Source organism: Manis pentadactyla, chromosome 13 (genome assembly GCF_030020395.1).
Source record: "Manis pentadactyla isolate mManPen7 chromosome 13, mManPen7.hap1, whole genome shotgun sequence".
Taxonomy (NCBI): domain Eukaryota; kingdom Metazoa; phylum Chordata; class Mammalia; order Pholidota; family Manidae; genus Manis; species Manis pentadactyla.
Window position 1 is genome coordinate 15,914,580 of NC_080031.1, and position 20,979 is coordinate 15,935,558.

At 43.4% G+C, this 20,979-nt stretch overlaps 1 long non-coding RNA gene across 1 annotated transcript in view; it reads right to left on the reverse strand.

Moving 5' to 3' along the window:
- Positions 1–1,320: 1,320 nt before the first annotated feature.
- LOC118934667 (uncharacterized) overlaps positions 1,321–20,979 on the reverse strand; it is a 31,033-nt gene continuing 11,374 nt past the window's right edge. Inside the window, exons 3-6 of the long non-coding RNA XR_008993289.1 lie at positions 17,764–17,921; positions 5,501–5,599; positions 1,484–2,456; positions 1,321–1,426 (exon numbers count right to left, since the gene is read on the reverse strand). This is a non-coding gene — a long non-coding RNA (uncharacterized LOC118934667). The remainder of the gene's footprint in view (positions 1,427–1,483; positions 2,457–5,500; positions 5,600–17,763; positions 17,922–20,979) is intronic.

Here is a 20,979-nt window from a genome sequence, read left to right on the forward strand (position 1 = left end):
CTACGAGACCCAAAACCTATTGCAATAATGCCAGTTATCTGTAAGAGAATCAGAGGTGAGCATAACATCATACACAACATTAGTTTGCTATTCCCAGGGGGGTTCAGGCTTATTCTACTTTGACAGCCCTACCCCTGTATAGGAGTTGGGGCCCCAGGATACCACTCAGGGTCACAATAAACCAAGGAGCATCCATCCAGCTCCTGGGACCACCAAAGCCAGGACACACTGCGCCCCTTTTAAGCACCTATTCATATGGGAATGAACTACTTATCTCCATCCACGTAAACTATTGATATGGAGAGGGACTAAGGCTAGGTGAGAGATTCTGGAAATACTGCAATTTTACCCCCAGGTTGATTATGGCAGTAATTCTGACCGAGTCTGATCAGTCCTCTGATAGTAGTGGCTACAGGATTTTGAGACTGAATGAAAAAATGTTTATAAAGTACCTGAAAAATAGTAAGTGCCCATCAAAGAATGGTTATTACATGGATTATTTTGTCTACTTATGAAACTAGGTGTTGGAAATTTTTGAGTTATTTAACAGTGGCAATGTGTACATTTTCTTTCCCTTTCACTCATCCCTAAATCATGTCTGTTCAAGATGGAAATTTGTCTTTCATGTTATTAGGGCTCAGTTTCCTGAGTTATTTTTTCCAAAGACAGTAATGTTATTTACACAGGAACACAGTAACTTCTACTAGGGCAATTCCCTTCTGGGTATTTGTGGGGGTATTCATGAGGTAGTAATGATTAGGATTATAATGATTTCTACTTATTTAGTAATTAGTATGTGCTAAGCTCTTTTACATGAATTTTCAATTAACTCTAAAATAATCCCATGAGATAAGTATTATTTTACGCATTTTACAGTTAAACAATATCACACATTTTCTTCAAATAATCAACATCTGGTTTTGTCTGGTCACAGATGGCTGATGCATACCTCCAAAACTGTGGGTATCATGACACCTTCCCTGACTCTTGAACAAATGGTTTCCTGGCAAACATCCTCAAGCACAGCGCCTCCCAACCACAGGTTTCCTAACTTTTCAGTATGATTATGTGGTAACAGCCTTGGTATCTGGGTGTCCTCAGACTCCACCTACTTCATGTTTTCTAGAAACAGTTCCTGGCAAATTCTCCCTCCATAGTTCCTGCCCACTGGGATGCCTGTCCAATGACTCTCACACTCAAGAGCAGGACTGCAAACAGGAGACACTAAAAGCCATCAGACATGGTGGTACATGTCCATCAAAAGTCACCTCACTCCAAGTTAGGGGATTTTAACCAGTGGAAGTAATTTAAACCAGTAATTTAAATTATAAAGCATTTTTATAGATAGACATTATAGAGAGTAGAATGTAACATTTACATACATTAAAAAAAATAATACAGACTTGGAGGAGAATGTGTCCCTAGACTCCAATGATAAACACATGCTCATGTGCCTCCAACAGGTCCTTTGGTGAACACTGACCAGCTCTTGATGACATTTATTAACACATGTTTACAGTAGCCACATAGGGTTTAGGGTAAAGCATAAAGAGTGTTTCTTAGCCCTGCCTGATAGGAGATGCCAAAAAGATGGCATATATGTTATGTTGAAAGCCTAAATCAAGGCTGCTCTATGGGTATCTGTATTGGTTTGCCTGGGCTACATAATAAAATACCAATAAATGAATGGCTTAAACAACAGAAATTTATTTCTCACAGTTCTGGAGCCTGGAAGTCTAAGATCACTGTGTCAGCAGGGCGGGCTTCTCCTGAGGACTCTCTCCTTGGCTTGCTGGTGGCTGCCTTCTCACTGTCATCTCACGTGGTCCTTCCTCTGCACGTGCACATTCCAGGTGTCTCTCTCTGTGGGTCCCAATGTCTTCTTCTTATAAGGACACCAATCAGATTAGATTAGGGCCCACCTTAATGACCCCATTTTAACTTAATCATCTTTCAAAAGGCCCTATCTCTAAACAAAGTCACATTCTTAGGGGCTGGTGGTTAGGATTTCAACATATGCATTTTGGGGAACACAGTTCAGTCCCTAACAGTATTGAAGACAGCTTCCCCAGCAAGGTGACACCTCACCTGGACTCTGAAGGAGTTACAGGAGCTTGCTGGTGACACAGGCAGGATGAGGTTGGGTGGGGAAGAGCCATTCCAGACAGCAGGAGCAGCTTGGATCTGAGGCTTGAGAGCACCATGTGTGCAAGAAGCTCAAAAAGCCAAATGTCCCTGGATCCTGTTATGAGGGGGAGTTGGGCACCGACAGGTGGTGCAGGTGAAGCTGGATGGTGATCAGACTGGCAAGGTGCTGAGCGATGTGCTTTCTTGTGCAGAAGGAGCCATGAGAGGCCTTGAAGAAGACAGTGACACGGTCAGATCTGCATTTAGAGGGATGGCCCTGGAAACACGGGAGCACGTGCTGGGGAGAGCAGGGCTGGAGGAAGGGAGCCCTGCTGGAAGTGAAAAGAATGAGAAATGGAATTAAGGTCAGTAGGTTTAATGGGAAATATTCTTTTTTTTTTTTCTCATTCAGCTCCTTTCCATGGTAGCTGGTGCCACTTCCTTCAATCCCAGTGAATGCTACTGTCTTGAAAACTGAGTGTTTGTCAGGCCCTTTACCTGTATGAACTCATTTGTTCTTCTCAATGATTATTACCCCACTTTCCAGATAAGAAAATAGAGACATGCTGAGACTACACGGCCTCTCTCAGTCACAGAATGAATGAGTAGAGCCAGGAAGCAAACTCAAGTAGCTTTCCTCTTAGCCACCACCCTGCATCATCTCTACTGAGCAACCCATAGCCATCTTCCACATAACTGCTGAGTCCACGGCTTGTGGCAATCTTTCTGTCTTGCCTATTTCTGGGAAAGGCAGCCTATTCTTCAGAACTCCTGGGGTTTTGTAATGGATGTCATTAAACTGACTAAACATAGGTGCAATCCTTTTCCATCTTACTGATTTCCTCAACAGTATGTTCATAATCACTTGTTGTTTATCGAGTGCCCTTAGTGTGCTGAATGCTAGAGTTGAGATACATAAGACTCACTCTCTGTCTGAAGGAGCTCACCGTCTAGACTCTAGAGTGCATATAAAGAGTCTGGTTACACTGTGTGGGGGATGAGGACAGCTCTGGAATTCACCATAATAGAAAGCTGGAGGTTAAGAAAGGGAAAGTCCTTATTTTCTGAATGGATTTCCATTGCATGCTCTCAAAGACAGTGTTACCAGGAAGTCCTAGCCAACGTGAGGGTCTAGTACTATTTATGGAACTTATTACTGGGGAGACATGGTTGCCATGTACAAGTGAGCTGTATGGACACATCTAAAAAAGGAACCCACAAGTGAAGGGAAGGAAAAGATGGACCCTTTTATTCATTCATTTCACACATTTATTGGTAGCCTAATATGTGCCAGAATGTTTACTAAATGGTGAGTATCAAATTGAACCACTTCTCAGTAATTTGCTTGCATGGCCTCACCCTGCTGTGGGGTTACCTCCTGTCATTAAGTAGAGAAAGCTCTTCATTTGCCTCTAGTCCTCAACATCTGCTTGGAAGAAGGAGAACTGGGTTTCATTTTCCTCCCAACAGCCAGTGAGCCTTCTTAGTGCTAAATTTGGGATAAAGTATCATAAGAAAGAGCTCCCTCGCTGTCCACACTGACACGATACCTTGTTACCTGTGCTGGGATTAGCATTGAGAAGCAAAATTCACAAAAGCAAACCAGTGATCCTCCTCCTTCTGAAATCAAATCACTTCAATGTGCATATAAACTGTGAGAGCTCATTGTTGCCACCATCACCAAAAAGCAATAATTGAGGGCTTAATTTCCAGGAATCTTATACTTATCATTGCTCAGAGAAGGCTCCCTTTGCTGTGTGTTTACAATCTGTGGGAAATACAACACAAATCTGAGGCAGATAGATGCCACAAGGAAACAGACACGACTAAATGACACAAAAAGATAAAGGTAAATATTTAGCTTTGTATAGAAGCTAGGGGTATCATGTACTCTTACATTTTACAGAAGAGAACCTGGGTCCCACAGACAGAGAGCCATCGCTGTGTCCCAACCTCCCTGGGTTCTGCAGGGAAATCTCCTGAGGAAGGCTGGTGTGACCGCAAGGCACCATTTTGGGAAGGTCCAGAGGTGTGAAGGGCTTCTAGGGTTTTGCTGAGAAGTTATGAGAAAGAGGGCAGAAAGTAGAGTGGCAGTAGGAAGGATACTGGTGTCCCCTCTATCTGGGAAGATGGCTCTTTCTGAGGTGGGGGCAGGAGTTGTCACTTTGCAAAGTTCCTTCAGTGCCCAGCTGCTCCAAATTGGCTTTCTAGTGTGTATCTTTTGCGATGAAACAGAGTTCATTGTCCTCATTTTCCCTGCTGCTCTGCCGTGATGGGAAGGGCTGATTAGGAATAACTGATTCACACATCCCAAGAAAAGGGAGCTGCAGAGCAAAAGCTTGCCTCAGCCAAACATTCTGATGTCTGCAAAGGAAAATGCATGGATATTTGGAAGTGCACATTATCTGGTTTTAATCTCATGTAACAAGTGCATTTTGTGCAGAGTATGCCATGCTTATATTTTGTATCAGGAAAACTTGGCAAATGACAGGTGTGTGTGTGTGTGTGTGTGTGTGTGTGTGTGTGTGTGGTGTGTGCATGAGAGTGTATATTTCTGTGAGTATATGCATGTGAGGGTGCATGTGAATGCGTGTGTGTGTGGGGGTGAATGAGAGTCTGTGGGTGTGATGTGAGCTGGTGCATGTGAAAACATATGTGGGAAGTCATATAAGTTTTATGTGTGAGTGTTTGTGAATGTGCCAGTTTGTGAAAATTAGTGTAGGCATGTGTGAGAGCTGGAGTGAGTGTGTGAGTGTGTGTGTGCATGCACAGACACATGTACACACATCTGAGGGCTCTTAGAAAACAGGAACCTAGATTGTAGCTGGTGATTTGGGCTGTTTCCTGAAACTGCTTCTGACTCACAAGTACTCTACGACCAGCTAAAATAATACAAAACAATTCAAATATGCAGGAACTTGGGTCTGCTATCTTTTGGTTAGTTTATTTAAGGGGAGTTGTTATGGAAAAGGGAATTTACCCAAAGGTTTCCTCACACAGTAGAGGCACAGAGTCACCCTGTCCCAACTCGGGGTGACCCTTTTCTTGCCTTCCCTGCTGGGCTGTATCAAGGCCATGCGTGTCGGCTGTAGTTGTAAGGAATTTTGCTCAGAGCTCAAGGTCACAGAGCTATCTGCCTGACATCACTGTGGTTTTTATGCCATGGTGGCTGATGGAAACCCCAGCAAGCTGGAAGTCAGGAGGGTTTGTGTGCGCTGGGGCAGGTCAGTTAAGCTCTCAGAGCAAAAATTGTTCCCTGGCTAACACAGGATCAGCACCACCCACCTTACGTGCCTGAGAAACTCATGAAAAAAGGTGAGGTAAGGGTGTAAAAACATTGAAGAAAGCACTGACCCTATTATTTGCTGATTACCTGTTGATACTAAGCAGTGAAGACAGGAGGGCCTGAAGTCAGTCCCCGTGGTCTCTGATGACCAGTCTGGATTTCCTTAGATTTCCATGGCTCCTTGCACTGTAGCCACCTACAAAGGGAGAGAGAAAAGAACCATTCCTTTTTTGATCAACTGTCCCAATTTATCAATCTAGAATAAACCTTCATGTTCCACTATCTGTAAGTAAAGTTTGATTTTTTAACAATCCCCGAACCTCCATCTTTGCATGTCTGCTCTCATCTCAGCCTCTGTCCCTCCCGCAGGGAATAGCCTGTCTCCCGCATCATTTGGGCCCATCTACTATCTCCTTCCACCTGGGAAGCAAGCTGCAGTCTGTCACCAGGGCTGGAAGAAAGCAGCGCATAGTCCAGACTCCACTGCAGACACACCCAGAATTCATGCCCACAGTTTTCTCAGTGGAAGGGAGAGTAAGGCCTGGATCCTGGTCAGATCTGGGCAAATGGGAATTCCACTCTGGATGCCAACTCAGATTTCCTTTCTCCAAAGGGTACACATTATGGGCACAGATAATCTCTTTGGAAGTTTAGATCAAAGAAATAAGAGTCCAAGATAAAAGTTGTTCCCTCATGTCTGTGATGAGAGCCAGCAGAATCCCGTTTTCACACCTCTAATCCTTGAATCTCAGCCATGTCCCTCCCTGCCTGTCCCCTCTACTGAGTGGATATTCATGGAGCCCCCCTCTGTGCCAGCTGGTGGATTAGGCATTAGAGGTTGCAAGCAGCAAGCAAGACACAGGCCCTGCCTTCATGGAGTTGCAGTCCAACAGGGAAAGAAGACTCGAATCACCAACTAGAGTAAAATGTAATGTGTTACAAAGGGGTGTGCAGGCCACTATGAGTGTAGGGCACAGGGATTTAACCTTCTCAGGGAGTCAGGGAAACCATCCTGGGGAATGTGGTTTGAAGCTGAAACTTAGAGGACTTGCAATATATGCTTCGTGAGGACAGTCCCACGAAGGGCGCCTGATGTAGGAAATTCTCCCTGATTATTGGTTGAAGGAATAACACAGGAGGTAACAAAGGTAGATGGTTCTGTAGAGAAAATTCTGTGGAGCAGAGGGAATTTTGCACCTGATTGTCACATGGCCTGTTCAGCATAGCAAGGGAGGTCCTCATGGATGCCCTGGAGAGAGTAAAGGGGGGACCTGGGAGGCAAAGCTGGGCAGGGAGGCAGAAACCAGCTTGCGGTGGCCCTTGAGCCTTGTTAAGGAGTTTGGGCTTACTTTGCAGTGATGAGGAACCAAGAAAAGTCTATGCCCAGACAAGTGCCACACACATAAACAGGGCCTTCTTAAACTCCAGTGTGCAACTGGACCACCAGGGCGTCTTGTGTACACACAGGCTGGTTGAGTAGGTGGGGCTGGGATTCTGCCCCAGCTTCAAGGGGGCCAAGGCTGTAGGTTCCAGGGAGCACACTTTGAGAAGCAAAAGCACCACATGCTGCATGACTGTTGGATGTCTGGTCACATAAGAACCTCTACCCCTTTGTAATGGAGGATGCATAAGGTTCTGTTTATTTTGGAACTCAGGATAGTTGCTTCTCAGGACAGGCATGGCTTTTGATTCTAAGGCACCTAACCTAAGGCCCTCCCTTTCCAATGAGGAAATGGAGTCTGTCACTGGGGAAGTCACCTGCATATGGTGACCCTAGTGGCACTGGTGGGTCTGGACTCCAGGTTTCCCTGAGTATCAGCTAAACATTCTTTCTATTTCACTAAACTCTCTCTTTTCCATGTGGTCTTTCTCCTACTGTGTCCCATCAGGATATGGGTGGAGGCCGGCTGCGCCTAGAAACAGGCGATCAGCCCATACCGGAGAGGATTCTGGACACCATCCGAGTCCTGGAGGATTAACTGCAGCGCTCTGTGGCCTTGGAGCTAAGCCAGCCCAGAAAGTTTCCCAAGCCCAGATTAGCCGCGGCCTGAGATGTGCTCATCGTAACTGTATTATGGTGTTACTCTTTCCTGGATTTTAATGACTTCTGGCAGTTTGCCCATTATGTGTTATCTGTCTGGTGCCCAGAGAATATGACCAATGCTCCTAGCCGCCGGGGCTGGTCCTAGGATAACCTGCCGTAGTGGGAGGTCACCTTGGTGAGGTGGGGGTGGGGTGGCTATAGAATATTCCTCCAAGTAAAAATATCCCTGACTTGCTTGTCATTTGACTACAATTCTACCACTATTTACTTATTCTGAGTGAAGCACTGCCTCATAGTCCATCCCATTCTAAACCTGAGAGGGTTAACTCTTAAGTCACTAATACCTTAGTAAGAATTAGGTCATCAGCTCTTCTCCAAACTAGGGAAGGTGTCTTGGCTAGAAAGGCCTCCAAGGTGGGGATGAGTAGTAGGGAAGGCAAAGAAAGGCCAGGCAGGAGGCCCTACGGATAAAGCTGCTAACTTCACCATCTCGTCCAGGGCCAACTCTGTTTTTGACCTCCAGATGCTTCCTATTTTTTATGGCTCCTAATCAAAGTTGGTGGTGATGTAAGGAGCTGGAGTTCAACCATGTTTTCAGATTCTGGGTGGAGTTTACAGTAAAGATATGAGTAATATCTGACACATGTGCCTCTCCATCCAATAGACAGTATGAATCCCCAAAAAAGTCACCTGTGCCACCCCTAGGGTGGGACAGAGATGAACTTAAGGTCAAGGCCAAAAGGTATAGGATTTTGGAACAGAAATGAAAAATGCACTTTGGTTAAAAAATACCTACCACACTAGCAGTTACCAAAGGGGAGGGGTGTGGGAGGTCAGGTGGGGAGGGAGGGAGAAGGGGATTGAGGGGTATTATGTTTAGTAGACATGGTGTGGGGGGTCTGGGGGAAGACAGTGTAGCACAGAGAAGGCAAATAGTGAATCTATGGCATCTTATACACTGATGGGCAGTGACTGCAATGGGGTAATGGGGTATGGGTGGGGACTTGATAATATGGGTAAATGTAGTAACCACATTGCTTTTCATGTGAAAACTTTTTAAGAGTGTATATCAATAATACCTTAATTAAAAAAAAAAGAAGAAAAACCCTACCACAGTCCCTTGAAATGATGCCTTGCCATTTTCAAAGCATTGTCACACCCATGCGTGTCTCAACTTTACCTTAACAATGACCCTGTTGGGCAGGAAGTCAAATATTCTACCTAGGGCACAAAGGTCCCTAAGGGACTTGTCTAAAAATGTGTTTCTAAGATTCACACTGGACATTCTCATCCAGTGGATTTGGGGTGTGGCCTTGGAATCTGAATTTTAACACTGTGTAGTTAGTGGGTGGGTGGGCTAGACTTTGAGAAATGCAAATCACTTCGTAATAGAGTTGGTGGGTCACACAGATTGCTGGATTTGACCTTTTAGTGGCTGGGAACTGTGTCTCATTGATATGGGCATCTCTCTCATGCTTAGTATAGTGCTTTGCATGTATTATGCTCTTAACAAATGTTGGCAGAGGTTTAATGATCAGGGAAATGTTCATAGAGGAAATGACATCTGAGTACGGCCTCTTTAAATGAACAGGATTTCAGAAAGACAAGGTCTTGGGTGGAAAGTATTCCAGAAGGAAGAAATATCCAAGTGAAGGCACGGACACAGGGTTTCTGGGGATTGGACAGAAGTCCTATTATTTGATATAGAGTATATCCCAGGAAGAATTAGGAGAGAGGATTATAAGATAAGGTAAACTCATATTATGGTTGACCTCGAACTTAAGGATTTGTACAGTTCAGAAGCAATGGGGAAATGTTGAAATGCATGTCTACTTGTACTGGGGTACAAGGTAGGCTAACACGATGTCAGATTGGATTCCTTGCCACACTACTAAACTACCTTCTTACCAGAACAAAGCAATTTTGTGTGAGCTCCCAACAATTCCTAAAGGCACAATATTGCACAAACTGTAATCTGCAACCATTTCCTTGGGAAATCATGAATCCCCATGTCAATTACCACCTGACTGGTATTAGGTCCTAAATCATTATCTCCAGCCGGTCCTTTCTGGAGCTTATGACACAGGTGCTGTCTGGGCATCTCCACCCAGGTGCTGTCTACTTCTATTTTTTTAAATCTTGCTATAGTCTATGTATATTTACAGAAACATTGTTTTTTGGAACAAGTGGAGTTGAAATAAAATCTCCAGAATATCTCTTGAATTTGCCCCCTGCCCACTTTGCTCAAGTCTTCCTGGGTCTCCTGTGGGCTGTTGTCAATAGGATCCTAAGTGCTCTCTCAGAGTCACGTCTCATTTCTGTATATTCATTCTCCACACTTCTGATAAAAGATCTTTCAAAAATTTCCTCTGTTTATAAACCTCCAATGTCACTTCCTTGCTTTTCCAAGAGGGTCCGAGTGTCTTAGGTGGACACTTGTCCCTCTTCACCACCTGACCCTGGCTTCCCACCTCCATCAGCTCCAGGCTCTCTGACACCCACCAACCTCATCCTGTCCTCTTCTCTGTGCTTTGTGCTTGGGACAGAGCTTTGCACATAGGTCGTCTGTCAGGATGCCTGCCCCCCTGCTCTCTCTGAGGAAATCTTGTTCATCCAAATGTATACCCCCACATGACAGAGTCTGTGAGTGCTTCTCAGAATCTGTGCCCACAGAATCCCACAGAGTTGCCTCTGCTTGCTGTGATCACCCCTGTGGGCGGTGGGCTCAGTAGGACAGAGATGTTGTTCTCTTCATCTTTGCATCACTGGTCTTAGTGCAGGATTTGGTGTGAGGAATGGTTGTTGATACATTTGAGTATGTTACAGTGATGGCTTATAAAAAGATTGCCTTTTCTTTTTTTCCACTAAATTTGGGATGTTGGAGAATAATGCTGACATCAAACTAAAGAGATGAAAACATCAGCTTTATTGCCGATAGAGTGCAGTGCGGATGCACCGTCAAAGCATATTATTTGCTCCAAGTCACATCTCAGACTGTGTCATATAGGGGCAGTTAGGATGTAGAGAGAAGATCTATGTACCCAGAATCATTCCTGACACTCCTCAGGGAAGATACAAAGCTCCAGATCTACCCTATGATGTGGCCCTGAGCCCTGACCACATGTGCTCAGTCTGTGGGAGCTGGAGGTGGGCCCTGTGGGCGGGCCCTGTGGGCAAGCAGATCTCCAGAGAGGTGCTGGGAAGAGCACGAGCCACACACTGCAGGTCTTTACTCCCAATTCATTCACCAGGTAAGTCACTCCTCTACAGAGTGAAAGAGGAGAGAGGGGTGGAAGTTACTCTCCTCAGTACCTCGAGAGGGGTGAATTTCTACTTCGTGGGCCAAGATGATAAACCAACGGAGAGAGTGCTATTTGTCTTACAAGTAAGGCAAAGGGTTTCTTGCTTATCTGAGCAGAAATGGATATTGGGTTGTATTGGGCAACTGGAGCATTACCATTAATGCCATTGGGTGGAAAAATGACATGGTCATGCCAAAAAATATGTTTTCAGTTAGAAATGCACAGAGATATTTATGGGTGAAATAATATGATATTTTGTAGTTACCTTAACATACTTCAACCAAAAACAAGAAGAGGTCAGGGAAGGAGAAGAAACAGGTGAAATACCTGTTAAAATATTGATAATTGTTGAACTGGATAACAGGTATCCAGGGCGTCATTATGCTATTCCCTCTAGTTTTCTGTATGTTTGAAGTTGTCCATAATAAACTTTTCAATAAAATGATCTAGGGTAGCTTAGGCAATCTCTTGAGTCATCTGCAAAACCTGGCTGGGAGGTGAGGCCACCAGGAGTGACATGCAAGCTGCCCAACAACTGAAGGAACTACCAGCTGCTCTGGCTCCCAGCAGCCAGGTGAACAGTGGCTGCCTCATTTGGTCCCCTACCATTGCTTGTCCAGCATAGATGTGGGGGTCACCTGTGTCCTCCTATAGCCAGAATGGATCTCCTTTATATTACTGGATTCTAGAGCAAAGTCCAGGGCAGGAGCATCTGATCTGGCCAAGCCACCAGGACCTAGTCTCCTGCCCAAGACTGGGAAGCAAGCATCTGGCAACTGTACTTCTCTGGTGGCACGTAGGCTGGGCCTGGTATGATGGGGGATTCCTCCAACTCAGGCAGGGGATTCAGATCGCATTTAAAAAGAAGGATAAATAGCCACTGCAAGGAAAAATGGTGCTCCCAACTCTCTGAAGTGTGTTTAAATCTTTAGCAGGATTTCACTTGTAGTCCCTACAGCTATTAGCACTTGTAAAGTCCTTTGCAGTTTGCAAATGTTTTCACACATATTCTCACATAATTCTAATAATCTTGTATTTGTGGTTTACAAGGTGTTCTCACACTATTCTCAGCAACAATTTTATGAGTCAGAATCACTCCCATATTACAGATGAGAAAATTGTGAGAGATAAAAAGAGAGATGAAGTGTCTCCCAAATTCCAGAGCTTTGAAGGAGTGACCTCCGACTTAAAATCCAGAGACTCCTGCTCTGAGCCCAGCCTGTGTCATTTCCACTGCGATGCCACCAAACTTTTAGTAGCAACTTCCAGATTTTGAGCATTTATTCTTCTTAACGCAATCTAATCAAGAACCAAAAATTCTCAGACTTTTGCCCTCCTTTGGTAACTTTTCCAGATAGCTTTTCTCCATTTTCTGAGGATTGTCATAAGCAGACATAAAAATATCAAAAATCTACAGGCAGTTAGTTGAGAGTTTCAGACAGAGCTGTAAACTTGATATCCTATTACTTCTAGGCAACACAGAATATCTACTTTGAGTTAGTGGTCAGTGAGGTATTGGCTCCAATGGAAAGCCGATGAGTTGATTGTCAGAGAATCTCAAGTATGCAAGGCTTAAAGGTGATTAAGTCTGGAGAGCAGGTTGGTGATGCAGCCCATCCGAAGCAGTACAGCCCAGTAGTGCACGCGGTATTCCTGAGCCTCAAATATCAGAAAAATCAACAAATGATTGCCTGAGATTCACTGCAGCCTCCCCAGGAAGTGTTTATACAAGGGCACCTGGAAAGGATGGGAATCTGCAAAGTGTCAGGGAGGAGTTGCAGCTCTGGATGCAAATAACTGGCCTCAGCACATTCCAAGGGAGAAAGTGAAAAAAAAAAAATGTATGACGTGATGTCAAAGGAAGGCACAGGCCCAGAAAGCTCTCCCCTGCTGCTTAATACAGGAAATATCTCCCAAACATCTCGGCTAATCCTCCACCAATACAATGAGAAATGAGGTCCTCTCGCAGCCAGGCAGTTATTAAGCAAGGACAAAAAAATATTACCGCCCATAGCAACAGAGCCAAAGATAACAGCAGGGAATAGAGAAGCTGCAGAGAAGAGGCAGATGCAAAACATTCAATCCTGGGAGCCCTGCAAAGCAACTGGCGTGTGAAAAAAATAAAGGGCCTCATTTTGCACAAGAAGCTAAGCAACATATTATAAACTTCAGGACTTAGTGTATAACCAGGGTCAAACTGAACTCAGGCTCATAAAAGTGAGTAATGGGGTGTAGAAATGATAGGCAGGCCTGGAATGGGGCAGCATCTTGAGGCTTTTAGGTCTGGTAACTGGCCTATTGAAACTAATACGAGAGGCAGAAGAATACAGGCTGCATTCCCCATTTGCAAGAACACAGGGCTTCATGAACATTCTGGGTAAAGACTCCTTGTACAGGGGCAGAGCTGCTTTCCAATAAATACTCCTCCAAATGCCAGTTTCTTATCAAATCCTCACTTCCCCAGTGTTCATGCTGGGAGGGAACCCCTTCTGAGTAGACAGTCTTTCACCGACACCTGTAGCTACCAATAGCCTCCATCCATGGGGGGCTGTCCCATTTGTCATTTAATCAAGAACTTGGGTTCCTGCTTCAGGCTTTCATGGGCAGCAGGGGCAACTGGTGAGATGTGGAGCCTCAGTCCAGAGGCAAGGGAAAGATGAACTCAAAAAAGTCATATTCTATAGCCTTTACTATTTTTAAAGTACCTACTTTATTTGTTCTTTGCAATAAATTCATCAGCCTTAAAATTCCACCACTGAATGGACTTTAAAGATCATCCAGAAAGAGCTTATTTTATAGAAGGGAAACTGAGGCTGAGAATTTTAAATGATTTATTCAAGGTGGGCCTAGACCCATTCTTCTGCCTTCCGAGTAAGTGTTCTGTTCATTATATCATCATACCTAGTCCCCTCTTGAACTGGAAATACATGAACTAGTCTGTTATTATTTTGTTCTTTCAAAAAGAAAATGAAAAACATACCCTACTTTGGCAATCTGTCCCAATTTGTTAACTTCATCGGTCCACATCAAAATTGGCCAAGGCTCTTCAACTCATCCTTGCCATTTTTTTTAATTAAAAAAAAATTAAGCCACATAATTCCATATGAATTCCATATGGAGGTGAAATGTCTCCTGGCTACACCAGTTCCAAGTCACTCCCTCCCTTCCCCTCTAAGCACACTCCCTCCCATTACCCTCCTCTCCTCGCCTCACAGAGGACTTGGTACTGACAAAACCACTGGCTGAAAAGTACAAAATTATGCCGGTTGTTGGTTGCTTGTTGTATACCTCAAATGCCTCCCCTCACCCAAGCTGACTACACCTCTGCCCTTCAGAGACTGAACCAACCTGCTCTGATTATCACATGAAGACCCATCTCGGTCTTCCATGTATATAGTGAGGGATGTATCCTCTGAAATCAGATGGCTCTCAACTAGGAGCAAAATACACATACCCTTTTTAGGCCTCAGTTCCCTCATCTGCAAAACAAGGTTCGAAAGAGTGCCTTACCTCAAGGATGATGAAGGGTAAATGAAGATTTAGTGAAGCAATTCATTTAAAAGTTTTTAGAAGTGCACAGGGCACAGAGCAAATCATTTTTGCAGTGATCATTGAATTAAAAAAGTGTAGAGAAAAATCGAGATATTAAATTTCTGCCCAACAGCCCGATCCACCCTTATCTTTAAGAACATCGGCGCAGCTCTAGATTTCAAATTGTTAGGGGAAAGTTTACAAGCTTTTAATCAGTTGCTTTCCCTCAAACTCTATTTTCAATCTTGTGTGCATGGAAAAGGGCGGGGGAAATATGTTGGAAATATTTGCTCTGTGGGCTATGTGCTACAAGCATCCAGATTTCTCCTCTCATCAGCATCAATGTGTAGTATCTCTTGAAACTTCTTAAATATAAGTTAAGCCAAGACTTCCATGAACATTTTCAAAAAGAACACTTCTCTCCCCACAGATATTGAAATAATTGAGCAAAAGTAGTTCAGCTTTCTTATGGTCACCAATTATTGGTTGCTAGAGCTTAAAAAGTACCCCGTCCTTACCTTGTCCTTGATATGAACTGGAAAAATGACAGTCAACGACTTCTAACCCATGGCAGGTTTGGGTTGGCCCATCTACCGAGCTGGGTAGGAATTCAATCTCTCCCGGAACCTTCTCTGATGCCCTTTTCCAGCTGAGGGCTGGTGTGCACCTCCTCTGGACCCTGCTTCTCAGGCCCACCCTGTTCTGATCCCTTCGGTGAGTGGGACATTTTGTGTCTGTCTGTGGGCTTCGAGCCAGCTTCTCCCTCTACCTGTCTCCTGGAGTTTCCCGTGGTTCCAGATTCTACCTTTGCTTTCTGATCCTTTCTTCTCTGCCTCACACTTCTGTGTAGTTTTTGTTTGACTGAAGCATGCACACCAGCCAGAAACTAATGCTGGCTCTACCCTTCTCTAAAGCTTCTAGTCTTCATCCATCATCCTAATATGGCAGTTGAGTCTGGCTTCTATGACAGCCACGTCTTTCTCAAGGTCAGCCTGCCTTACATCACCTCCTTTCAAACCTTGAGTTCCCTTTAGGACCACCCACTGGGTTCTCCTTTCCTGTGATCTAATTTGTTGTGAGCTAATACGCTGTGACCCGATTTGCTGAGCAGAAATGATTGACAGCTCCTTTACTCAATGACTGATCAAATCTCTTCTGCTTCAGCATTTTAGCACTACCCCCTTCCTCAAATTCCCTTTGTTGAGTCATTCCTCCTGAGGCTTTAAGAATCTTCTGGAATTCTGACATCAGTTTACAGAATCAAACATATGCACATATTATATTTTCCATATATACTAGTTGGAAAAAGATATAATTTTCACCTAAAAAATATGAGGCTCATTCCTTGTAGCTTGGTCAAACACTTAGTTAAACAGGAGAGGTGATTTATTTACTTCTCTTGTGGTTGCTGAGGCGATGGATAGGAAATGTCACTGCCTTAGGTAATCACAATCAATTACTTGCTGCTAGTTGTGACTGTTTTGCTGAAGAGCAATAGGCAAGGCTTCCAATATTGTTCAGGTCATGGCATATGCAGAAAGTCATAATTGTATTGTGGCCAGAAACATCCAGATATGTTAGCCCCTGGGGACTCTGCCTTCTCCAGGCCCCACACAGTTACCTGGAGAGCTAAGGGAATTACTATCTCAGCACGTCCTAAAGATACCTTGCTCAGGTCCCGGAGTGGCGAGGCACTGCTTGGGGCTTCTTGTGGGAATAACTTGATCTTGTATTCACACCGCTACCCTCCAAACCTTCTCTATCCAATCTCCTTGGCAGATTCCGTTGCTTTCCCAGGTACCTTCAGACATAGTCTCATTTTCCACCTAATTTAACTCGAAAGGCAAACTCATCCATTTCAAAGCTTCTTCCTTCCCCTACGGCTGGCTCACAAATGTGTGGCAGGAGGGGCCAGGCAGTTTTTCTCTCCTGGTTCCTTCACCTGCCCCTGCCTCCTGCTGCAGATGGTGCCTTCTGAGCGCGCATAAATGGGAAGGAGGGGAGATAGTGATGACGGTGTCCTGGGCTGGTACTGCCTTCTGCATGACAGACGTCCCAATGCTGATTCTTTCCTGGGGTGGCATTGTACTCAACATACCCTTTCCACTGGGGTCACCTCATCCTGGCAGGCAGCCCTCCTTTAACTTGAGCCCTGACACCTCCATGCTTACCCTCACCCTAGGGGAAAACATCTTGTGGCCTTACCACTGTGGAAATGCAACTCACTCCCTCAGCAATTTCATCCCTCTGTCTTTCCATCAAGGAGGCACCAGTCCGCCTCTCACTTTCGACTTTTCCACATGAGAGGGAGACACCAGTTTTTGGATCCAGGGACAGAGGATAAATTCTTCCAAAATCACTCTAGGCTACACTTCAGCTGCCTGGTGGCCCTGGGGCTGTATGTTTCCCATTCTCAAAGCTGCCTGGCTGACTAGCAGCCCAACTCAAACATGTGTCAGCAGGAAGCAGAAATGGGAACCTGAAGGCAGGTTACTGATAAGACTCAGTGAGAGTTTTTTGTTTCTTTTAGTTTTAAGAATCAAACAAGCTTAAGAATCAAAACTGTTTATAGTTTTGTAAACTATAAGCAATACTTATTGGCTGGCTACAAACAATATTCATGAAAGTCTATCATTGAAGAAACTATATTGCTGCTTCTGACATTACTGCCTAAATCTCTTTAAAATTCAGTGTAGCTCTCTTCATAATGTTTCAGCAATACCAAAATCCTCACATAAAAACGTTCCCAGAGTCCAGGTTAGGCTCTTTACCGCCATTTGTGCCCTGGATGCTGTAACCTGTCTTATAACACATCATCAGCGTCCCTCAAGAGTCTCAAATGATTACATTTCAAATGTGAGAATTTTAATGTCTTCCAGGAAAATGTAGATGTTTTTCTTAGACATACTCAGCAAATCCCATCTAATATATTGAATGATCTGCATGAAAATGTTTGGGCGGTACATTTCCTCAGTGGGCAGGCTGCCACATTCCTTACTTATGAGTAAAGCTTTCTAGGTGGCACAGAGAGGTAATGCCCAGCCTTCCATCTCCTGATGCCAAGTTTTCTCCTGTTGATGCTCTGCTCACAGCTGTTGGTAACATGTGGGACAGGCACCCACTATTACCAAAGCAGAACTGGGGCCAGAATCCAGGGTATTGGGGGAGTGATGGAGCTTTTGCAGTGGGACTATTTTGAAAATGATAAAGAATCAACCACCAAATATACACAGAGATGGGGAAAATATGAAGCAAAAACAAATAGAAATAACAAAAAATAAAAAATAAAGGAAAAACCACAAACAAAACCCAACTCCCCTGCACCCCATCCCCCACCCCATAATCCCAATGCCCAGAATCAGGGACAAATCCTTTCATAAAATCCTTTCATTTTGTACTGTTAGTGATATCAAAGAAGAATGTCCTACCAGAGGCATTAAAAGCATTTAGATGTCATATAAATGGAATCATACATATGTGACCTTTTGAGATAGGGTTCTTTCACTCAGCATGTCTTTGATGATCATTTGAGTTGTCCTATGTATCAGTATAGTTTATTCCTTCTTATTTCTGAGAATGATGATGTAATTCATCATATTAACAAATAGGAAAAAAATCACCAGATGATCATCTGTAAATAATACACAGAAAATTATATGACAAATCCAACATCCATTCCTAATAAAAAATTGCTCCCCACTAGAAATAGAAATAATAAGCTTGGAATTGAAGGGAACTTCCTCAATCTGAAAAACATATTTACGAAAAGCCTACAGCCAACATAATTCTTATTGTTGAAACACTCTATGCTTTCCCCCAAGATCAGCTGTAAGGAAGGGATGTCTGATCTCACCATTCAACATTGTTTTGGAGGTTCTAGCCAATGCAATAACACAAGAAAAAGAATCTAAATTCATTCAGATTGAAAAGGAAGATGTCCACTTGTCTTGAATCATAGATAATATGATCATATCCCTAGAAAATCCTGAAGAATTTACAAAATACTACTAGAGCCAATAAGTGAGTTAAGCAAGCTTGAACACAAGGTTAATATGCAAAAATCAATTATATAGCCATATGCTAGCTACAATCAGACATTAGTATTAAAAAATAGCATTTACAATAGCATAAAAATATGAAATACTTCAAAATAATGAAATGTTCAAGAATTGTACATTAAAACCACCAATCACTGCTATGGGAAATTAAAGAACTTAAAAATTGAGGAGGTATGCTATGTTTATGGGTCAAAACTCAATCTTTTTAAGATGTGAATTCTTCCTACTTTGATCTATAGATTCAATGTAATCCCATTGAAAATTCTAGCAGCTTTGTTTGGAAATTGACAAGCTGACTCTAAAATTTATGGAAATGACAAAGACCTAGAATAACTACAATATCTTTGAAAAAGAAAAATTAAAGTTTAGAGCTTATACTGCATGGAATCAAGACTCATAAAGCCACAGTAATCAAGATAGGGTAGAATTTCCATAAAGAGAAAATTAAATCAATGGAATGGAAATAAAGGTCCCATACATATATTTTCAATTGATATTTGACAAAGGGGCCAGAGTAAATTCAATGATGATAGACTAATTTTTTTCAACAAGTGGTGCTGGAACAAATGGTCATCTGTGGTAGGCAAAATTCTAAAGATTTCTCTCTCATATTCTATATTCTGATCATTCAAACAAAAACATAGGTACTGCTGCTAAAGGGACCTTGCAGATGTAATTAAGGTTATAAAACTTAAAATATGGACATTACCTAGGATTATACACATGGGCCAACTCTAATCACTGAGCTCTAATTGCAGAGAAATTTCTCTGGTTGGAATCAGAAAGGTGTGGTGGATGAAGAAGGCAGTAATGGGAGGTTAGGGAGATTCAGAGTGTAAGGAGTTGACCCATTGTTGTTAACTTCAAGACAGCCATAACCCAGAACATTAAGGTAGTCTGTAGAAGCCAAGGATAGCCTCCAAAGCCAGCAAGAAAATAGAGAACCCAGTTCTACAACTACATGAAACTAAACTATTCCAACAACCTGAATGAGCATGGAAATAGGGTCTCCCCTTGAGCCTCCTCCTTGATTTTGGCCTGACTGGAACAAAAGACTGACCTCCCCAGAGCAAAAAGGAATTCTTCCAGGACATGACTGTTGAACTTGAACAACAACATCAGGTCTGCCCAGGGTCTTCAACCTGATGACTTTCCAATTTGAACTGCAACGTTGTGTCTTCCCTGGTCTTCGGTCTGATAGACTTCAGACTCGAACTGCAACATCAGCTCTGGTGTGATGGTTAATTTTATGTTAACTTGACTGGATCATGGGGTACCCAAGAATTTGGTTAAACATTCTGGGTGTATCTGTGAGGGTGTTTCTGGATGAGATTCACATTTGAATTGGTAGACTAAGTAAAGCAGATTGCCCTCCCCAGTGTGGGTGGATTTTATGCAATCTATTGAAGGCCTTTATAGGACAAAAGGCTGAGTAAGAGAGAATTCACTCTCTTTGCCTGGTAGTCTTGAGCTTGGATATCAGTCATCTCCTGTCTTTAGACCCAGTTTGGAATTTTTACCATTGGCTTTCCTAGTTCTTGGGTTTTCAGACTGCAATCAGGGGACTTCTCTGCCTACAAATCATGTGACGTGATACTTTATTAAAAAAAAAAACTATTTCTCTCTCTCAGTATAATTTGGATGCCCAGTCTCTCAGGGTATCTACTATTAAAGTGAGGGAATTGATTGGGATAGAACGGGATCCTGTAAGTTGGAATGTGGATGTTTGGGAAGACCCCAGCGAAGCTGAGGACACTGAGCCCCTACATTCTGATGAGTCTTCTTTGCTGGTGGAAGAGGTCTCCCCAACTTCAGTGGAAGTAGCCCTCCCACCTCCAGTGGTATCAGCCTTCCCACCCCCATCTGAGGGGAATAATTCCACATTGCCTGAGGAAACTATAATGTCCTCTCCTGAGGAACTGCTGATTCTCTTCAGAACCTGCCCTCACCAAAACCTTCTTTGTTTCTAGACCTAAATCCCAGTAGGACGCTGAAGATGAGGTATAATGTGTGACCCATAAAGCGGTAGGTCCAAAAAAATACTTACATAATCCAAAAAAAATGACTTGAGTTTCCTAATTTACACAGACAGAAGCCCAGGGAACATGTGTGGGAATGGATATTAAGGATTTGGGATAATGGTGGAAGTTGGATCCAATTATTCCCATTGGATCAGGCTCACAAAGCTGAGATTCTACATTTGATGTTTCAGCTTAGGAAGTCAGGAAGAGCTCAACAGTTTGCTTGACCAGCTGACTGAAACATGGATCCAAAGGTGACCCAAAGTGAATGAGCTGGAGAGGATAGGCTTGCCTTAGTTTACCGGAGAGGAAGACATTCAATGGCTGAGGGGGGACAGTAATGTTAGAGTGGAATTGTCATTTAAAATATGCTCATCCACACTGGGAAGGTCCAGAAAACATACCTTTCACCATGACTGTGAGAAATACACTTGTGAGGAGAGCCCTGGCATCTTTAAAGGGCTCTGTGATAGCTCTTCTTGGTAGGCCAGACCTCACAGTGGGAACTGCAGGCACTGAGTTGTCATGAGTATTTCTTCCTTATTTTAATGTGTGTGTATGTGTGTGTGTGTGTGTGTGTGTCCCCTTATCATATAACATAAGATTTGCT